We start from the raw sequence: 16,175 nt of genomic DNA, 5'->3' as shown, positions 1-16,175 counted from the left end.
GAAAAGTTCTCGGCCTCGACCATAGATGGCAACACTATCTGCAAGATTTTTTTCCCTAAGCTGGTACATCTGTCATAAGCATCCATATGAGATTGCAAGTCATTCTATCAAGTATTCATATTTATGAATTTAGGGACACAAAACACACGTGTTGAAATGATTATTTTACTAATTATTAATAAAATAACACTTGACGTTTCGACCCCTGTATTGATGTCATCATCAGAAGGATACCTGTGTATAGGGAACCAAGCTACATGCTCTAGCACTCTATACTGGTAAATTAAATCTATACTGTTAATTAAATAAAATAAAAATTGGAAAAAAAAAAAAAAACATATATACCGTATTTTCGGGTGTATAAGACGCACCCAAGAAATTTAATACAATTTTCTGGAAAAAACCTAAACTTTACCTAAACCAAAACAACGCTCACAGGCTACTTTGACTGCATGTGTACGAATAATTTTTGTTGAAATGGCAATGCCATTTTGCCGATTTTCTTGCACCCATTTCAAAACTTCGGTCTCTAGTTCTGGCCACTTCGCAATTTTTCCACGTTCCGCGTGCTTTTCATTACACAAATTGTACGACCACGCCAAGTTCTAATCATTTTTTCTGTAGCTGGAGGTCCAAAATGTCTTTACGCTTCCCTATTCCCATGTTCTTTCGCATATTTTACAACCTGCAATTTGTAACTTGAAGTATATGAATGTCGCCTGTTTTTTTCCATCACTAAAATCTATGGTGAAATATCAAACTGAACACAAAATATCTCCACACGTCAACTCAATACTGATAAACATCGGTAACTGATTACTCGGATGAGATATTATGAAACTTGAATAGGGACTCCCCATTCTTAGCCAATGATGCGCTAGAAGTCACGTGAAGGTCACGCATCAATTTGATTGCACCATTAACTGCCTACAAAGATCTTGGAACATAAAAGGGAATGCGTATGACTTTGAAAAGAGGAAACAATCTTTACCTTCATTACATATATTACGCACTCTATTTTTAAGATGAATTTTTAAAGTAAAAAAGTGCATCTTATACACCGGAAAATACGGTATATATATATATATATATATATATATATATATATATATATCTATAAAATAAAAAAATAAAAAAAAATTATTAAATAAATAAAATAAATAAAAAACTTGAAATATCAAACTGAACACAAAATATCTCCACACGTCAACTCAATACTGATAAACATCGGTAACTGATTACTCGGATGAGATATTATGAAACTTGAATAGGGACTCCCCGTTCTTAGCCAATGATGCGCTAGAAGTCACGTGAAGGTCACGCATCAATTTGATTGCACCATTAACTGCCTACAAAGATCTTGGAACATAAAAGGGAATGCGTATGACTTTGAAAAGAGGAAACAATCTTTACTTTCATTACATAAGACGCACCCCATTTTTAAGATGAATTTTTAAAGTAAAAAAGTGCGTCTTATACACCGGAAAATACGTTATATATATATATATATATAAAATAAAAAAATAAAAAAATTTATTAAATAAATAAAATAAATAAAAAACTACAATAAACTCCGCTAAAGTCCTCATGTACTAAGATGCTTCTGGATTTATACAGTTTAGATTGTTATACTATGATTTTCTTCAGGACTTGTACAGTTCAAGTTGCTATGGAATGTTAAGAGAAAAAAAAAAAAATTCAAGTCTTCTTGTAGTGGGATTTTTCTTTGGCTTGTTCTGGTTGCTATAAAGGTTCCAGATGAGTCCTCCACATTCTTGGAATGGTTAGGCCATCATTTTTGTTGATATTTGGGATATGTTTGAGCATTTCACATGCTTTAAATTTCCTCTCGAACCAGGTTTTGGTGTAGGGACTTGGTATTTTCCCAATCAATTCTGTGGTATGGTTGGAGTGCATGGTCAGAAAGACCGGTTTTTCCAAAACGGAGATATTTAATGTGTCATTTGTGTTTGTCCTTCCTAATTGGGATGGTTCGCCCTGTTTCCCCTATGTATGGTAGGTTACATGTGCATTGTATTTTGTATACCCCTGGGTGGGCTAGGTGTGGAAGAGGATCTTTGGAAGAACTGAGTAGGTATCTTAATTTTGTCGGGGGTTTAAAGGTGGTTTTGAGGTTGTATTTGTGTAGTGTTCAATCTATTTTTTCGGAAATGCCTCTAACATAAGGTATGGCAATAGCATTCTTGAAATCTTTTTTGTTTTCACTAGTATCTCTGTGGTGGAGGATCTTGTGAATACTTTTTTTACTGTATCCAATTTTCATAAATGTATGGTTGATGATCTTGTATTCCTGGTTTAGAGCTTGTTCATTTGAACAAATAGTCTGGGCTCTGTGTTTAAGGGTGCTTATGACACCTAGTTTTTGTGTTGGGTGGTGATAAGAATTTTTGTGTATGTACTGGCCTGTGTGTGTAGGTTTGCTGTAGACTTCCTACAGCAAACTGAGGGAAGACGTGTAACGAGTGTGTTTAGGAATGGAAGAGAGTTGTTTTTTTCTATTTCAATGGTGAATTGGATACATTTGTGTTGTTTGTTCAGGTGGCTAAGGAATGTATTTAGTGCTTCGCGGCCGAGGAGCCAAATTGCGAAAATATCATCGACGCATCTTAGCCAAATTTTGGACTTCAGCCTGCTGACTCTAGAGCTCATTGCTCAAAGTCTTCCATATAAAAGTTAGCAATTGGGGGGAAAGTGGTGGGCCCATGGCTATACCCTCTTTTTGAAGGTAAAAATTGTTTTGCCACACAAAATATCTGTAGTGGAGTACATGGGAGACGAGGACCATGATGGCGTGTGGAAATATGTTCTGTAGGAGCAAGATAGTATCATCGATCGGGACATTGGTGAAAAGGGAAGTTATGTCAAAGCTGACTAATAAATCTTGGTCATTGAGTGTAATGTTTTTAATTTTGTTTATGAAATGTTGTGTATTTTTTAAGTAGGAAGGGACTGACCTACCAATTCCTTGAGTGTGGCCGCTAATTTTTTGGCTAAGTGGTAATTTGTGCAAAGCTTTTTCATTTGCAATTCTTCATGCAAAATATATCCTACACGTTCTTTTGAAATGCCTATAGTCTCAGCAATTTCACACACTTTGACTTCCCCGTCATCCAATACCATATCATGCACTCGATCAATGATTTCTGGTGTCGATACACTTTTTGGACATCCTTCACAAGGATCATCTTCAAGGAAGGTATGGCCATGTTTAAACTCAGCAGCCCATTTCTTAATTGTCGAAAACAAAGGAGAAGAGTGCCCATAAACTTTTATGAACTTAGAATGAATTTCTTTTGCCATTAAACCTTCTTTTACAAAGGTACCTAAGTGTCATTAAAATCACAAATAAATCACAAATTTTAGTGATAAAGCTAAAAGAAGCCATAAGCTTCTAAATTTGCAAGAAAAGGTAGGACTAATCAAATTTAGCAATGAAAGCATGTGCATACTGATACAGGCAGCAAGTTAGATGTGTGTTTCGCAGAACAGTTAGTACAATTGTTAAGAATAAAGCCGAAGTGTTCGAGGAAATTAAAAATGCTACGCTAATGCATACGAATTTCATTTTACTGTATTTTTGTATATCCTGGTGTGTTATTTAGCTTTTGCATGCTTTCACAAGTGATATATATATATATAGTGCATTATTCATGTTTTTAGGTGGCCAAAATGCATTTGCAAGCTAAATAAAAGCCAGGTTTCACTTTTCGCTGGTGCTCTGATCATTAGCCTGGCAAATAAGTGGGGAGCAACTGTACTTTTCTTCATTATGCTTTATACACTGTTAAATTCTATTATAAAAAATACACCTTTTGGACAGATCATTAGAGGACCAGACCACAAGTGACTTGAATACCGAAACTGCATATATGCTGTTAATCCTCACCAAGCATATATCAAAACTAGAAACAGAATACTTTCAAAGAGTACAAAACTAATTGATAGAAACATTTCATGCATTAATACTAATTCAAGGAGTTACAAGGCTGTATTACCTAATCCAAATGAGAAGGATGGGTTCATAATGCCCATAACTCCCTAGAGGTTTCTGATAATAAGAAGAAATTATCAGAAACTCTAGGGAGTTATGGACTCATCAAGGGAGGTCATATCATTCACAACAACTGCAATACTTTCTCTGACACTCATTCACACTAGATGTGCTAATTTCTCTGTCAGAGAACAATCAAGTTCTCACTCCTTGACTGCACACAAATTCCACTTCCAAAGATGCCTCGCTTGTCTCTCCCCCCTTCTTCCATACAATGAAAAATTTCATCAACCATTACCTTATAACATCCAGAAGTTTATAGACCCCCTATGATATCATCTCTCTTTCTGTTTATCAGTGTCTGCAGTCCAAATAATCTACATTCCATAATCTCAATATCATCTTTGTAAACTCTTATTTTCATCCTCCTCAGAACGGAAATCAAACTTATACACAGCAGTCCAGGTAAGGTTGTGTTAAGGGACTTGTAAAAAAAGCATTAAGACTTCCTTTATCTTTGTATTGGTGTTCACTTCAGCATCACAGTTATCCTCAGAGTTGTATTTGTAATTTTTGCAATGTAACCTTGAACGTCAACTTTCTATCTACCACCATAACTTCAAGACCCCTAGTCTTAGCACAGTTTCTCAAAGCATAATACCACAATGTAATAACGTGTGTGGTTGGGGAGGGGGCAGCTGAAAAGTTCTCAAAAACACCAAGAACAAAACATATCTTAAAACCTTTTAATCCTATGTTTCATCAAATTGTAATCATTTGTTCTTTTCTTTTAAGGATCTTTAAGAAGACATGTCAGAGGTTTTTGAAGAAATTCAAAGACACAGAAGTGCGGCCATTATCAAGTTTTTTGTGCTGCAAGAATAGTCTGCAACTGAGATTTACCAAGCTTTGTATGAGACTTTAGGGGACTGTGCCCCATCCAACAGTTACGAGATGGGTGGTCAAGTTTAAAAATAGGCATCCTGAGACAATAGATGCCCCCCAGGTGAGGAAGACCTTCCATAACCCTCACCTGAAAACATCAATGTAGTGTATGCCAGCCAAAAACAACGCAAACACTAGGTATAGCCAGGGAACGAGTTGAAGTCATTATCCATGAACATGCAGAAACTCACATTGAAGTGGGCCCCAAAAAATGTGAATGCCGGCAATAAGAGAGAACGTGTGCCGTCATCTCAAGAGATTTGGGGTCATTTTGAGGAATCACGTGCAAAATTTTTGGCTCATATTGTGACTGCTAATGAAACATGGCTTCATCACTATGATCCAGAGACCAAACAATGGTCAATGGAGCAGGGACACAAAGGTACTCCATGGCTAAAGACGTTCCAAACCCAAAAATCAGCAGGTAAGGTTTCTATCCCATTGTCTTTTGTCATATTTCTAACCTATCCCATTGTCTCTTGAGATATGGATGGTGTAATCCTTACCAAGTAACTCAAAAAAGGTGAAACTGTTTAGATTCAAAAACTCTGAAGGAATTGGAGGTACTGAAGGAAAAATGCCACAGAAAACTGAGCAGAGACATATTACTTTTGCAGGAATGCACCTGCTCACACTGCTCATGAAACCCAACAGACAATACACAACTTGGGCTTTTAATATCTGCCTCACCCACCATATTTGCCATACCTGGCCCCATCTGACTATTTCCTATTCCCAAATTTAAAGAAACACTTGAAAGGAACAAAATTTATCACAGATGATGGAGTTATATCTGTCATATGATTCCATCTTTGTTGCACAAACCAGCTGAGGACTGGTTTGTGCAACAAAGGAAAGACTTTCTCTCCGAGGATTGCAAATGATGCAGCAGCATTGTAACAACGCTGGGGGAAATATGTAGAATAATGTGTAAGTTACATGGTTCTTCATTTTCTTTGTGGTGATTATCACAACCTTTCAGCATATTCTCAATATGCGTTGGAAATCTCATCATATCAAAGTACACACCTTTACACCTACTAAAGCCTGAATTGACACCATTATCATTTTCACACATTTCCAGCCTATTTAAGTCATTCTGTAAGTGTACTTATCTTTGCACTGTCAGCAAACAATTGAACATCTCCTGTCAGGTCCTTCCCAATATAATTAATGCATAGATTGAACAACAATGGTCCAAGGACTGTTGGAATATTGCTGTTCAATCTTTCTTTGGCCACATACTTATCCAAGTCAAGATTACATTCCAATCATATATCCTTAATTTATGCAGCAGCTTTTAATGTAGTATCCTGTCAAATACCTTACCAAAGTCAAAAACGCATAAGCATTCCCTTAATCCAACTGATCCATAACATTTACAAGCTACAGTTTGCTTTATCCATGCTATGCAAAACACAGCTTGTCCATCAACTGATTTCTGTATGAGAGTTCTTACGAACTTCATTAAAATCTTTCTACCACTTCCAAGATACTGATAAGTTGGTAGTTAGTCACATCAGTTTTAGCACCACTCTTACATAATGTAATTATCATACATTCTTTCCATTCCTGTGAGATCTTTCCTGAGCTGAGACTCATTCATTCTTTTAGTCTCTCTGTGTGCATGTGCTGATATGCCACCTGCTATGTTGGAATTCCATAAGAATTCCAACATAGCACCTGCTTATGGAATTCCACCTGCATAGCACTTGCTTATGGAATTCTTATACAGGATATGCAACAGCTCTAGAACTTCTTTCTCATGTACCATGTTATATACACTAGGCTAATAGAGCATGTTTCTGATATAAGCATGCTTCTGCATTCAGTAATGTTATTCTTCTGCTGCTGTGGAACATTATTACTATTATTGCTTTCTCAAGTTTCTTAGTTGACTGATTTTCTATTATTAGTATCTCTCCTAGGTCCCCTATCCTTCCTGAAAACACTATATCCTTTATTCCTTTATACTTAATTCCAGTTACTATGCCTGACTGTGAAGTTTTACTAATGCCAATAATCTTAGCCAACAACATATTCACTAAGACAATAAATTCAACCCATTTGATCAAGATACTCCTGGCATTTGTATACATAGATCTCTAGTCTACTTGGCTCAGTTGGGCAACTTTACTGTCTCCACACACACACTCCAAAAGGCTGAACCCAGTGCATACAGGTACATTTCTTCAGCTCAGTAACTCTGCTTCATGACAATTATTTCATTATCACATTTGCATACCTTAGCTATACTTACACATCCTTACCATTTCTTCCATGATGGTCTAGTCTGCCTCACACTCTATGTCAGGTCTCACTCAATAAATAATTTCTCCAGACTACTGATGAGAAATCCATTTTATCCTTCTAATACGTGTCTTTTCTACTATCAAAGTCACTTCACACATCCAAAAACTCATCCATTTCTTCTATACAGATTGCATATCATATATTACTAGCACTCCTTAACTTAACATCATATCTTGTTAACACTTAACGATTTTCACTCCCTCATCTTTTTTGCTTCTTACAGCAGTCCTTTCACTATCATTTCTACCATTCTCTTTTTTGAAAGTTAAAAATGTCATGCAATATGTCCAAGTCTGATAAGACCTACTGAGTGTAAATGGTTCAGCAAAGGGATCACAAAATTCATTCCTTTCTCAAGTGAAGTAGTGGCACTCCACTAGAACACGATGAACGGCGAGACATGTATTGCATTGTTCACACACAGTGTATTATCAACCCCCAGTAAATACGAATGTATAAGATGAATGTGACCTATGCAAAGCCTAGCAAGAACAAATTCTTCTGTTTCTATGTTGGCTAGACTGCCAGTGCTTGATTTTGGGCTCATCACATGCAATTTATTTGTCAGAGCTTCCTGCCATGATAACTGCCATTGGGTTGCTAGCTTTGATATTATAAGCTGTCTGTAGTTTTTTATAGACAGCTTATAAAATCAAAGAATGTGTAAGATGACTGACCTATGCAAAGCCTGGCAGATTTCTAATGCAATTTATTTGTCAATGCTTCCTACCTGATAACTGCCAGTGGGTTACAACATAGATCTTATAAACTTTCTGTAGTCTTGAAATCTGATCCCCTGCCATATCTCCAAACTGTGTAATAAGCTTTTTCCATGTCAAAGAACTCAAACAAAATTTTCTCGTTTCAGGAATGCATCTCTTATGCATGTACATACATGGACCAAATGATTGAATATTTATTTAATAGAGAGAAGAGCAATCCTATTTAAACACCAGAGAAGTCTGGCATTAGCTATTTTTGCTAGTATCTTACATGGACAGCTGGTCAGAGCAAGAAGCCAATACTTGTTTACTTGAGTTGGATCCATGACTGATTTTGGCATGCAATGACTGACTTATGCCAAGAATTTGGAAACATTTCTGGTAATTAATCCTTTGTGCAGCAGAGAAGGAGATCCACAGAAGATGTTTTATTATCTCATAATGGATATTATAAGGCTCTACAGCACTATGGTGTGACAGGAAAAGAACTCTTTTTAGCTGCTTAACGAATAGCTGATTATACAGATCAAGCACACTGGCAGAAAATATTAGCTGCTGTTTTGCTTGGTGCATTTTCAATATTAAAAATTCAGGAAGATGTAAAGTCGTTGCTGATCCTAAAGTATCTGCAATAGCTTTGGAATTAGCAACAACACATCCACTGTATATCAAGGTAGACAATGTGTTGTATATCTAACTTTCATTTTCTGGATTTTATCCCATACAATTTTTTGCAATGGTTGTTTGATTAAGCAATGACATAAATTGGATCCAAGATTGTATTTAACACTACATCTCATATAATGTGCTTTGGCAGGAGCATGATTAAAACCTATTAGATTTGATGTGGTAGGGTATCTGTGAAATATATCACATGTTCTGTCTTCATCTTTTTTTGGGTGCTGCTTTCAGTATGGATTCAATTATGGCTTTGGATACAGTGGAAATTGGGATAACGATTTTGGAATTGTGGCTGTTGTTGCTTGGAGAATACAATCTATTACATAGTTCACTGCTAAATAGATAGGTGTGGTTGAATGTTTGAGCATTAAATTTTGGAAGATGATAAAAAGAATTCCAGTCAGCCTGGTGTGTTGTCCACATGGGCACCTGTGTAACAGTTCTTGTGAAGACATACCACAAATAAGAATATAATGACTTTCACAGATGTTCTCTTGGACAACATAAACAGAGGATGGCAAGGGATCATTTAGTGAATATGCTGCCTCCTGCCCCTAACTATAGTGAATTCCTAACTATCTGTTTTCTTCTGCAGACCTATAGCCAGATATGGGGGTAGCAGTTCAGCTTCTTCATTTGCAGCACCACAGTTGCATAGTTTTAAGTGTATTTAGTTCAGCTCCTGAGGCTGCTTGATATTCTCAGTATGCTTTTTTGTACATTAGAGAAATCTCTATCATGGCAGGCTATAGTAGTAACATCATAAACATATGCTGTCAGGTTTACAGCTTAGTAAGAAAGATTAGGATAGGTTGGTCTAGACAACCTGTTTACTTGACACAGAAAGAGGACAACCTTGTTTAATACTTCTGCTGTACAGTATAGATACACTGAGCCTGCTATTTATTTTCATGCAGCAGGGTTAACATATAGCAGCTTAATGGTCTGAATGATTGCTGGGCAAAAATTGAAGGCTTACAAGTAGTTGAATACGTAAGGATGTTTAATGCAGTTTTTTTCTTAGCCAAATGTTACAAAGTCAACTGTTTCATTGCTGTTAGCTATACTTATCAGATCTCTTATGATGCATAAGTCTCATGGATGGATCATCCTGGGATAGAACAGCTCTGGTGCCTATCTATTATTTCATTCAGAGCAGTCTTTCTGTTGACATTGGCTTTTGATATTATCATATGGTCACAGTGTTTATAACAGAGATGGGTCGCCATTTTCCTAGTTTGGTATGACCACCTTTCTTTGGGATTAAGCTTAATGACAGATGTTGTCATATAGGCTGGGAAGTCATTGGTAGTTGCTTCGAAATATATACTATGGAGAATAGGTCCCAGCTATTCCCTAAGTAAAATAAATAAATAAATAAATAGAGTCAAGCAGCTTTTATAGGTAAACTGGAGACTCAACAACACAAATGTTATTCAGGAAAAAATTACACAGTTCGAAAACAAGAACCAAACCTTGCGATCTCAGTGGCAAACTCTGAAGAAAACATCACTGATTCAGCTAGAGATGTAGTGAAGATGTCTGCAAAGATAGAAAAATAAAAACACCATGGCAGACACAAGATGTTGAAGAAGTAGTCCTGGAAAAGAAGAAAGCATAATGAAAGTTCCTAGCAAATAAGTTCAGAACATGCCTTAAAAAGAATACAGAGAAATACGTAAAAACTGCTAAGCTAAGCTATGTATATTTTGTAGCTAAACAAAATGAATGGATGACTTCGGTAAGAATATAGAAGATAAATACCAGGAAGGTGGCAAAATATTCTGGAGACTATTGAAAAAGTTTAGATATGGAGAAGAGTATTGTAAAAGGAATCAAAGATGATGAAGGGAAATGGAGTAATTACTCTGAAGGACTGTTCAACAAAACAGGCAGTAAGAGAACAGCAGAAAATATTCAAGAAGAATGCAAAGAGGAGCACTTATCAATACTTGAGGTAGAAAAACCTATCAAAATTCTGAAAAGGCAGCTGGAGTAGATGATATCTAAAAAGAAATAGTCAAATATGGAGCTATAAAAATTTGGCAGTTGTCACACTGCATAATTCATAGGGCATGGACAGAATGCCAAATTACAGATGATTGGGATAGAGCTCTCACAGTACCCATGTCTCTAAAAAGGAGAATAAAGCTGAATGTCGGAATTATAGCAGAATTTCCTTACTAAGTGTTCTGAATAAGATTTTTGCAAGTATACCTGAGAAAAGGCTAAGAAAAATTGTGAAAAGGAAGCTTGGTGAAGAACAAGCTGGGTTCAGGTCAACTATATTTTTTCATGATCATATTTTCATTTTATGACAGACAGATGAGAAGACATGGGAATATAGCAAGGATCTGTACTTAAGTTTAGTAGATCAGGAAAATGCATATGACAAAGTGATCAGAGAAAAGCTTTTTAAAACACAATTAAACAGGGAAAATGGAACATTATACAGAGCAATACATAGTTTATTGTAAGTCAGCAGTTAGAAGTGAAGGATATACAAGAAGATGGTTTAATTAAAAATCAGGCGTAAGCCAAGGATGCACACTATCACCACTGTTATTCATCATCTATACGGACTGTATTATGAAGGCAAGTGGAATTAAATATGATATTAAAATTGGAGATATCAAATTTAGCTCTTTGCTTTATGCAGATGATAATGTATAACTGAACACATCCTCTGTAAGTCTAAACTCTTCTCTAAGAGTTGTAAAACATTTGGCATGAAAATCAGTAATAAAAAGATCAAAACTATGAAAATAAGCAGGAACACAGAAAACTTCAGCTATTTAAAGCACAGTTTTTAGTGAAGATGATTATGGATTGGAACAGATGACATCAATGGCAGAATCATATTAAAAATGAGGATATTAGGAAGGAACTTGGCATTCAAGAATGTGTGAGTAGAGCTAATCTAAGGTGGTATGGTTATTTAAACAGAATGGGAGAGGAACTGTTAGTAGAAGATATGTTTGATGTCAAAACAGCAAAAAAAAGAACCAAAGAAAGACCAAGATGTAGGTTTATTGGTTCAGCCATATTTAAGTACCTAAGAAGACTGAAATATTGGATAAAATATTGAAGTGCTAACATATAACAGACTAATTGGAGAAATTTCTTGATTGAGATAAGGAATTATGTAAATTTAATCATGTAGTACTGTCATAGTAACCTATACATCCCTTGAAGGCACATATAAGGAAATTGATGAGGACACTGGTGTTGAGCTAAGGGGAATAGATATTCCAGGCATTGGTGCCTGTCCACTGCAAGATCTCGTGTATAACTGAAATCTCCTGCCAGCATGAAGTGTCTTCATTAACACTGCCGAGGTGATTTCGGATGATCTCCAGTACCTGCAGGGGCAAGCTGTTCATCGTGTGGTATACATACATTAATTAAATGCAATTTCTTTCCAGTCTGAGTTTTAATAAGTGCATAATTTGCTTAACTAGGAAAGGTACCAATGTTTTAGGAGGCTTTTTTGGTGGACACTAATAGCAACTCCTGATCCATGAAGTGGTATGGTAGGAAAGTGGTGCATGGCATATGAATGGTGCATTCAATGCTGGTCTGAAGGCATTTTTATGGAGTGGAAGTTAGTTTCCTGTAGCATAGCCATTTCTGGTGATATTTGTATATTGAGTTTACAGTTCACCAATGAAAGCTGGTCAAACTTTGATTAAATCTTTTATGTATATTTTCCTTTTTATTTTGTTTATTTGAATCTATAGTAGTTCACATCTGAAATTTAATCAACTTTTTTTCTTATGAAATGTTTTACAATTATTTTTTTCTTTTCAATGTCATATTCACATTAGAATGTTCAAAAAGATGCATGTTCATCTTTTTGTGAATTTATGCCCATCTTGAACAAAGTACTTGTCAGTGTTATTCACTTTCCTACTCTGACTTTTAGATCTCCAACAACCATGACATACCTTTTTAACATTAATCAGACTGGGTGAAATTGCAAAGCAGAAGAAAAGAAGCAAAGCTGTTCTACATGATAAGAGAGGTGATGCGTGTCACTAGACACACACATACCAACATGTGTGTGTGATTGCAATTGTGGATTTTTTTATATATATATATATATATATATATATATATATATATATATCTTTTTTGTGTGAGAAAAGGCAAGACTGTGTTTTGGTGGCATTCAACATAACAACGTTGTCCTTGCCAAATTGGAAAATATTATGTAAATGATCTTATAGCCTGGATGTCAGAGTGCCGCATGGTTTGTCAAATAAGTACGATATATAGTCCATGTGGTTAGCCGAGTGGCTATGTACTTCGCAACCATATGCCTGGGAAAGGAGTGTCCTGGGTTTGATTCCTGTCGCTGATGATCTTTCTCAGACATAGCCAAGTTAGCCGGGCTTGGGCGTGGACTTCAGGATTTTTCATCACACTAGCAGGCAAACCGGCCTTAAGAACTCGATGCCTCTACAGACATAGGGCTAACCACCTTATCCTTGTGTACATTTCAGTAAGGAAATACTGTGAGTAGAGATATGTGATGAAATGCTAGTGAAATGTGATGAAATATGTGATGAAAGATCCCAGATAAACTGGGATTTTTCATCACACTAGCAGGCAAACCGGCCTTAAGAACTCAATGCCTCTACAGACATAGGACTAACCACCTTATCCTTGTGTACGTTTCAGTAAGGAAATACTGTGAGTAGAGATATTAATTAAAATTATAATAACGGAATTAACTGACTTAAAATATTATTTATTAGTAGAATTTTCGCCTGAGTATCACAAGCATCTTCAGTACATGTATAAAGCTAATTAAACAATAACTGACAATTCCAAAAGGCACCACTTAAGTAGCTAATGTAAGATAACTAAAAAAGGTCAATAAATTTCCTAACTTATTGGGGGGAAAAAAAAAGAATATATATATACAGGGTGTTCGGGATAAATTTGACATATTTATAATTAATTATATTTTTCCGTAAGTTACATGTATTAACACACACTTCTCTTCATTTAAAAGTTTGGACCCTTCTTCATTCATATACAAGATGTCAGAAAGGATGGATAGCTGGAACCCACCTGAATCATGGAAGAGAATAACTTGTATCATGATGATTCGTGCCCGCCATCAAAATAAGGATATTACGACTGCTGCCCAATGCTCCCTGAATACAGTAAAAACAATCAGGCATGAACTAGAGACTTGCAATGGTGACTACGAGGATGTAGCAAGAAGAAAGATCCCTAGCAGACGATCTGATTGCGTTCGTACAGCAGAATTCCTCGCAAATCTGCAGGAACAGGTGTTGAAGAACCCTGGCATTGGAATTCGGGCTTTGTTCGTGGAGTTTCTAACTGTAGTCAAGCCCTGGATAACAAGGGTAGCCAATGGTAGGCCGTATGTATGGCAGCAGGATTCGGCCCCTTGCCACACCTCTGGGAAAAGTCAAAAATGGTTGTCTGAAAATTTCTACGACTTCACCAGTCCAAATGTTTGGCCTCCAAACTCCCCAGACCTTAACCCCATGGATTATTTTGTATGGGACGCAGTTGAAAAAGACACCAATCGCACTTCCAGTAATACAAAAGCCCAGTTAATGGATAAAATTAAAACAGTTTTTGCGGCCCTTCCCAGGGAGACTGTAGCATCAGCTTGTTCGAGGTTCCGAAGCAGAATTGAAGCTGTGATCGATGCTAATGGTGGTTATTTTGAGTAAATCTTGTTGATAGTATTGTAATTAACTCTGCCTGTAATGTTTTTTTGTCTTCTTCTTCTTCTTCTTCTTCTGCAGCTTCTCCCACTTAAGTGGGGTCACTGTTTGTTATGAGACTCCTCCACACCTTCCTGTCTTGGGCTGTCACCACATCCAAGTTCTTCATCTTCAAGTCCTCTTCTACCAGCTCCCTCCATCTCTTCTTTGGCCGCCCACGCTTCCGCCTTCCTTGCACATCCATCTGCATGACCCTTCTTCCCACATATTCATCCTCCCTCCTCATCACATGACCAAACCATCTCAACCTTGCCTCCTGTATTTTTGCTCCTAAGTTCGTAACTTTCACTGTTCCCCTGACATAGTCATTTCTCAGATGATCCTTTCTGGTCACACCGCACATCCACCTAAGCATTCTCATCTCTGCTACTTCCATCCTGCTAATGTTATTTTTCCTCAGGGCCACAGTTTCTATAGCATATGTCATAGCTGGTCTCACTACTGTCCTATAAATTTTGCCTTTCAGATTGATCGGCACCCTCTTATCACATAACACTCCAGCCATCTCCCTCCAGTTCCTCCAAACTGCTTGTATCCTGCATCCCACTTCCTTCTCACCTCCTCCATCTTCTTCCACTGTCGAACCTAAGTATCTAAAGTCTCTCACCTTCCTGATGACATTTCCTTCCAGCTCCAGGTCTGTCTCCTGGCCACCGCCCACTGCGCAACACATATACTCTGTCTTACTTCTGCTCAGTCTCATACCTCTCTCTTCCAGTACTTTTCTCCATCTTTCCAGTTTAGTTTCCGCTTCTTCTCTTGAATCCAGTAATGTTTTTTTGTCAATTCATTAAATTAATAGATACAAAGAAGATTTTCTTTTTCCTTACGAAACTGTCAAATTTATCCCGAACACCCTGTATATATATATATATATATATATATATACACAATTAAAAAAGTTAGGAAAGATTAGCTGATTTATAAAGTACTATCTGCCACAAAGGGGATAGACGTAGACCATCGGATCTGTTTAAATTAGGAGAGTGAAGTAAAGTTTCACATGTTTCTTTCTTTCTTTATTTTAAATAAGTTAGGAAATTTATTGACCTTTTTTAACTATCTTACATTAGCTACTTAGGTGGCACCTTTTGGAATTTTCGGTTATTGTTTAATTAGCTTTATACATGTACTGAAGATGCCTGTGATAATCATGCGAAAATTTTACTAATAAATAATATTTACACGAGTTAATTCCATTATTATAATTTTACTTAATCCTTATGTATGGTTGTGGTTAAATGAATAGAAAACCCACAACACCACAAGGTAAAAGAGGGAAGAAGAAGAATATATATATAGATTGCAAACACTAGAGGTCAAGGGACCTATAGGCACATCAGTGCCATGTTTGGGATGCAGATGAGGACAGATGGAAGTTTATTGATTTTTTTTTTTTTGTAAAGAGTTGCAGGTTATAGTTGTTTGGAAATACTTCTTGACGAAGGCTGTTCCAGAAGACAGAGGTGCATGGAATACAACAGCATGAATAGAAGCAGGTTTGGTGTGTTTGTAGTTGCACAGTTAAAGGGTACTGGGCAGATGCAGCTCTTGTATTAATAGCTACAACAGAAAGTGGAGGATTGATGGTTGCCAATTCACTGGAGCAATGACCATAGAAGTACCTATAGAACAGACACGGTGCTGAAACACTGTGCCAGAGGGATAGAAGTTAAAGTGAGTCTATAAGAGAGGAATCATCTATGAGGTCTAACAGTGTGCCTCTGGATG

At 36.7% G+C, this 16,175-nt stretch overlaps 1 protein-coding gene across 1 annotated transcript in view; it reads right to left on the bottom strand.

The window, feature by feature from the left end:
• Positions 1-16,175, bottom strand: part of LOC150102901 (E3 SUMO-protein ligase RanBP2-like) — a 673,019-nt gene that overhangs the window by 64,882 nt on the left and 591,962 nt on the right. The window lies entirely within an intron of this gene.

The sequence above is a fragment of the Typopeltis vanoorti genome, chromosome 9, assembly GCF_054136105.1.
Source record: "Typopeltis vanoorti isolate ZY-2024b chromosome 9, IOZ_Tvanoo_1.0, whole genome shotgun sequence".
NCBI lineage: Eukaryota > Metazoa > Arthropoda > Arachnida > Uropygi > Thelyphonidae > Typopeltis > Typopeltis vanoorti.
The sequence above is the reverse complement of the archived record's forward strand: the minus strand, read 5'-3'. Positions and strand labels throughout refer to the sequence as shown.